The sequence below is a fragment of the Carcharhinus amblyrhynchos genome, chromosome 5 (assembly GCF_965287045.1).
Source record: "Carcharhinus amblyrhynchos chromosome 5, sCarAmb.v2.hapA, whole genome shotgun sequence".
Classification (NCBI taxonomy): domain Eukaryota; kingdom Metazoa; phylum Chordata; class Chondrichthyes; order Carcharhiniformes; family Carcharhinidae; genus Carcharhinus; species Carcharhinus amblyrhynchos.
In genome coordinates this window covers 82,790,980-82,798,221 of record NC_137328.1, presented here as the reverse complement: position 1 = coordinate 82,798,221, position 7,242 = coordinate 82,790,980, and positions in this window count along the sequence as shown.

Genomic DNA, 7,242 nt, shown 5'->3' with positions numbered 1-7,242 from the left:
TATCACACCACCACCTGCTTATGATTTTCCAATGAGTCCGTGTGTTAAAATAGCTCTGACCTCACGCTCAACTCTCTACCAATGGGTGTTCTCCATCCTGAGTTAAGATTGGGGCTTATAGTTAGTCATTCAAATGGAATCTTTAAATCAGTACAAAGCAAAAGTCTGCTTCCAAGCAAAATTGAACATTAGGAAGCAGAATAGTGAATTTACGATGATCCTCTATATAATTTCAGCCAAGCTGAAAGGCTGAGAAATATTTCATGGTGAAAATGATGTTGTGTTTTCCCCATTATCACACAGTAGAAAGACCAATATAATTATCTGCCTGAAGCTGTCTAGATTCTTGGCTGCTGCAGCAATGGCAAACATGATAATCATGAAAGCAAATATTCACACTATTATTTGGGGTTTAGCAGCATCCACAAGGTCTCCATGAAACGTAACAGATGTCAACAGCACTGAGCAAGTGACTGAATCAGTAAATTATTAGTTGTACTAATGAGGTTATGATTGTAATTAGAAAGGCATTCAGTTTTAGAATGAACAATATAGGAAATGAGTCATTTTTCTATCCCTATGCTGCTGGGGAAATAATGGCTGAGCATCATGACTTCTAGTGAAGGAGTATGAGTCACAATGTTTCAGCTAGCTGGAGAGAACTGAATATTTCAACTTTGGGAAATTTTTAGAAAATTTTGAATTCTCTTTCATTGTTCTTCACAGGGATGAGTTCCAACTTCACTTCCTGAAGTAAAAACACTTCCCAAGCTGAGAGAAGGACAATCTGGATACCTGTTCCATGGCTTTCCCTGTAAATTATATTTTGTAGCTACCCAGAAAAGACTGACAAAGGCATTGCCCTTGATCTATCCTCCCTCCCATCTACCTCTGTTTACCATTTCTATCAATGATGAAATTGAAGTTGGAAACGGCCCACATGAGAGCTATAGGCATGGGCTATTCCATTGCTAAGTTCATTGTGATTCCAATGTATTTCCTATGCTCTAAGCCTCCACATTATTGTACCACCCAAATACCAACATTAATAACTAGGACCAAACATTTGAACACACACAGAATCACAGATTGTTACAGTGCAGAAGGAGGCCATGTTGTCTGTGTCGGCTCTTTATACAAGCATTATAGCTTAATGTCATTTCCCTGCCTTTTCCCCATATCCCTGCACACTGTTTCTATTCAAGTAATCAGCTAATGACTTAATTGAATCTGTCTCCACCATAATTCCAGACAGCATGGAACGATGCACTTTCACAGACTCTAGTAAAAAAACTCAAAAATGATTTATTAACATATTGTTCAGCAACCACATGGCTGCAGTTAGCTACTTACATGTCTCTTGCCAAAGGAAAGACTCCACCTCCTGGGGTGATTACCCACTCTGAGTCCCACCCATCAAGCCAGGTGACACTTACTCTGCTGTGTTGCTCTTAAAGGGACATTCACCGCAGTCACTGCACAATGCATTCCAGACCCAAGCTATTTGTTGGTTCTTACCTAACACAAGCTTTGGTGTTTTACTCTGAGTTTTATGCAGCAGATTAAATGATGCTGGAATAGATCAAATGCTGCACATTTGTGCTTCATACTTATTTAATAATATAAAATATTACCTTATTAGTACCAGAGGAAAAATTCAAATATCTCTAAAAAGTTAGACATGGCTAGGGCTCAACAAAACAGGAAATGATAGAAAATCTCAGCAGGTCTGATAGAGACAGCCAATGTTTCAAGCCTAGATGATCCAGATTCAAAACATTGCCTCTATTTTCCTTTCACAGATGCTGTCAAACCTGCTGAGATTTTCCTACATTTTCTGTTTCTATTTCAGATTCCAACTTCCAAAGTAATTTGCTTACGATTGTAGCTAGGATCCATATGGAGACCCAAAACATCACCTTTTATTTCAAGAAAGTGAGATAAATTAAAGGAAAAGTTGTTCATTGAGAGAACAAGTTCAGCCAGGTAGGGCTCTCTACTCTGTTACAGACCACTTTTTGTCTCTGTCTCACCCACCTTATGCTCAAAACCTATTACATCTCTCACTTTTTCCAATTCTGATGTAAGGTTATTGACCTGAAACATTGGATGGGACTTTATGGCCTCACTCGTCCCAAAACTGCCAAATTCCCCATCCAAAGTCAATGGACCTTTCTATAGGCTGCTCCTTGCCCGCTTCAATTCCCATGGCGGGAATGATGCTGCCTGATCTGCTGAGAACATTTTCTTCTTTCCTTTTTTATTTCACAAATATTACCACTGTTTCACTATGGCAAATCCAGTTTGGTTCAGCACTATCCAAACTAAGTAAAATGTCTGCTCATGTAGTACTATTAGCAGTCGTTGAAGTGATATTATTCCTGTTGTAACTGTGTGCACAATCTGGCCTATTATTACATTTCAGATTGCCTTTACTACAAATTATAACCATCAGATTTTTTTCCTGTATGAGCTAATAATATCAGTTCATTTATTTAGAGCTGTAAAATTTTGAATAGCTCGAAAGAGAAATACATTTTGTGTTGCTAACAGGCATGTTAGACTTTTTACAGAAAGAACATCTATTTTTTAAGGGAAAGGCATTCTGCTCGGTGCTGGCACTAAGGTACTCATTATTAGCTTGGCAGTGGACAGTAATGAGTCCCCTGGGACTCGTAAATATATAATGCCTGAACAAAATTGGTACCATTATTGTAACAGCAGACTTTGCAAGGACCCATGTTTTGAGTGTGACTTTAAATGTAGTCATCACATAATTGGAATGTGGGCTATTATTTTCTGAGATGTGCTGGCTAAGTGCAAGATAATGTTAGCAACACAAGGCTTTGTAGCATTTATCATTTCTACAAGCTATGAGTGCTCTGGTGAGAAATTGTTGCCCAGATCTTCCAGTCTCTGGATTGTTGGAGACCAGACTAAGAACCAAGATGTGCATCCACACACTGTAGAAGCCCTGATGCATTGATCTCCATAGGAATTTCTCAGACAGTTCCTTAGACCCTTCATGAATGTCTTTGACTCAGAATTAGTTTTCAGACAGTTCCACAGACTTACCTGATTAGTTATCAGGAAATGTTGGATGGAAAAGTCTTATTCGAACTTCTGAGTAACCACAGAACTGATCTCTAATCATTCAAATTAATCCCCCTTACTATCCGCCAGAACCCCTTCAACCAATCCCCCAATATGACCAGAGGAAGCCTTCCAATCACACTAACCACCAACCATCTGACTTCCACTCTGACCCCCCAAACAGCCTGACCTGACCTGAATACACCTCCTCACCACACTAAACCCCAAACACTTGAACAACCTGAGTACCCCCCGCCATCGGATTATCCTCCAGATCTGACCCACCAACCCTCCAACCCACTCACCCACCAACCCATCTATCCACTCACACACCTATCCACTTCAGCCACTCACCCACCTACCCACTTACCCACCTGCTTACTCACACACCTATCCACTTCATCCCTACCCACTCACACAACTATCCACTTCACCCACATACCTACTTCACCCACCTACCCACTCACACACCTACCCACTCATACACCTAACCACTCACCCACCTACCTACTCACCCACTCACCCATCTACTCACACCCACCTACCCATTCACACACCTACCCACTTACCCACTTTACCCACCGACCCACTTCACCCACCGAGCATCTTATCCATCTACTACCTTACTCACCTATTATCCTACCCATCTGCCACCTTGTCTACCTGCCACCCTACTCCCATCCCTACCATTTCCCTCACCTACTCACCTCACTCAGTCCATCCATTTACACACTTAGCTCATCCACCTCCCACCCTACCATTCTTCTGATTCACTCATTCATCCACCCACTCATTCACTAACATTTATACTGCGCATTTAAGCCAATCATACAGCAGCTACCACCATAACAAGGATGTAGTTCATCTTCCCACAATGCTCTAATGCTGTAGTGAAGGTCTTTGTAGGACTGGGCACTCTGGATTTTGGAAGAACTGGACTCAGAAGACCCTACCAAAAATTCAGAGCCAAGTCTCTGGAGTGGGTGCAGGGAAATGTGGGCAGAGTGGAAATCCGATGATGATTGCTACTTCACAAAAAAACTGATCATTTTCTTGTAAGATTCAGCAGAGCTGAGTATCAACTTTAAAGGAACAGATCAAACAAAAATGTCTAAAGAGGAACAAAAGGTCTTTGAAAAGGAAGAATGACTTGAACCAATTGCCCTATATCTTCCTAACAAGGTTGGAATCACTTCTGACCCTGATCAGACAAAAAGTACTCACTTTCCTTCCTCTGATTTTTCTGGACAATGATTGTGAATGATTGAGGTGATGAGTTATGAAGTTATCTCGGAGTTAAATGAGCTATTAAACCTGTGTAATATTACCTGGGTAACTCGAAGTTGCCCAAAGTTCTTGACTCTAACTCAGAATTGGAGACTTTTCCAGAGGGTCTTGGGAAGCAGGGGAAACTGGTTCAAATTTCACAGGCAATTCCCATGGAGATAGTTGCTTTAAGATCCCAAAGGGTTCCCAACTTGGAGGTTTCATCTGGTCTCTGACTATCCAGAGACTGTCAAATCTGGGCCAATATGCCTTCAGGATGTCTGAAATCATTTCATAACCAAAGGACTATGCATTGTTTTATTGCAGAAAACAGAAGGATATGAAAGGGATATGAAAGACCAGGACACGTCTGTTCTTCTTTCAATTGTAACGTGGGATCTTTTACCTTTGCCTGAATATTAGTACAAGGCTTTAATTTAAATATGACCAAGAAGATGACATTTCTGACAATACAGATGATAAAGAGAAAGGAGTTGCATTTCAATAATTTCTTTACTAATTTTGGGACAAGTTATTAAGCACTTTTCAGCCAATGAAGCGCTTTTTCTTTAATCACTATTATAATTTTGGAAATGCAGCAGTCAAATTTCATGCAAGATTCCACAAGATCAAAGCAAGACTGAAGTTCACCTTTTGCTGTGTTGGGTCATACTACTCCACTGGCATCGAGAGTCTAAGTCAGAACTATACAGAACACTGAATAGCTTATTTCAATGAATCTGATTAAAATATCCCTTTAACAATATGTAGAATTTCCATTTCTATTTCATTAACAAGGTAATAACAACTCCAGAGTTATCCCAATAGTAACATGCAGATAGTGCTGCTGGCATCTTTGTACTCTTAACTCAGTAACTTGGGAGCTGTGGCAGTGAATCATCATTTCATTCAAATAACACATATAGCTTTCTATTTTATCCATAACAACTCTGCGTTTGAAGTCAATTTGAATTACAAATGTAAAGCAAAGAGAAAGAAAAGCAGGCATTTCTTGCAGGGTTCTCCTGATAGGAGTTAGAAATTGAAAAGATGCTACAGCTGCCCTTGGGTTGATCTCAAGTTTCTCAAAGCAGTTACATTTACTGGAATTTACAAAAGTAGACAATCTCCCCTCAGTGACCTATTAAAATGGCAATCCTGATCACCATAGCTTCACAATTCAGCTAAGCTCCAGAATTCAGATTGCACATGAATAATATCACATTTGATATTGTTGTTCAATAATGATGAGGGGAAGAAAGCATTACAAACATACTGCTGAACAATGGAATCTTACCACACTGGAGGCCATTCAAACCATCATACCTGTGTTGGACCTTTGAAAGGGTATCCAATTAGTCTCACTCTCCATTGTTTCCCTATAGCCCTGCAAAACTTTCCTTTTACAATATGTCAATTCTCTTTTGAAGGCCTTCTGAAGTAATGGCAGAGAAGCCAGATTTGACATCAAACCACAAATAAGCTCTAATGCTGATGGCCTTTATTGTAGCATGTGAACTTCCATTGACAGATTCCAGTCTATTTGTTACATGCAACAACGTACAAGTGACATTTCTGTTGACTAAAATGTGGGTGAAAATTTTGTCATCAACAGTAAGATCACATTTCCAATAAAGATTATAATCAAAATAAGACTATGGCTGAAGTAAGAAGGCATGATTAAAACTGAAGTTATTTCTCAGACTAAAACCACAGGAATCCTTTGGAGGCAATGGGGCTCTCACCCACTGGCAGGAGAACCAGCAGGAGCCCCATGTCACCTCTTTACAGGAAGGCCCAATGTACCACTCAGGCATCTGACTGGCGTGACGGGCCTTCCTCCACAATCAAAGACTCCAGGGCCAGTGGTCCAGGCTGCCAAGACCTGCCAGCCAATCAGGAGCTAGCAGGTCTATTGAATGGTGGTGCAATTGGGAAAGTGGTGGTTGCCCCACCCATCTGGGGTAGTATTGTCACTGGATCCCAGAACACAGGGCAGTGAGGGTTATCACAGGGTGGGGATCAAGATGCACAGTGGGTAAGAGGGGCCAGCAGAAAGGGCAGGGGATTGGTACTCAGCAGAACCCCACAATTCTCCAGATGCCATGCTCCCCGATTAGCCACAGAGTGCCTTTGAATGAGGGAACCCACCAGGAGCCTGAAGAAGCACCAAGCGGCTTTGCTCGTTATGTACTCCCAGATGACAAGACACCTTGTTGAATGTGAGCAGCAACAGGATGTAACCCTTGATTGGATATTATTTAGCCACTTAAAGAACTCAGTTGTGGAAGGTTGTCCACAAGGCTTCCCACTGCAGACTTAATCGGGGTGGAGGTAAGAAGCTGGCAGAGTCCCCACACATCACGCCCCACACTCCTGATAAAATGCTTCCCCCCCTCCCACCCCCCCCACCCCCACTACCACCACCAAACTCACAACAAGGGAGAGTACATGATTCAAAGCCAGATTGCACAGTATCTGGGAGTGACAGGCATCGGCAAAGATATCCCAGTGAAGGAGATGATACACTGAGGTGGGCAGGGGGAGAAGAAAAACATGAACAGTGAACGTAGAGTAAATTGAATTGTCGTGCTGTTTTACAAAATGCAGCCTATTTTAATAAAGCAAGCAAAATAAGGACAAAAAAGGAACTGGGATATATTTGACCTTCAGTACAAACGCACACCACTTATGTTCAGAAATATGAGTCACCGCTTGTCTCCTGTTTGCTTATTGATTGACATTTAAAAACTTCTTGTGGGAGGTTGGTATTTGTAGTAGCTCTTCAGCTGCTGTAAAAGGTTTTTTTGTGCCTTTTTACTTCAGCAATGCCCTTCATCTCTTGATGGGGCCAAGTGCTGTGTTTTACAGGCAAATATATAT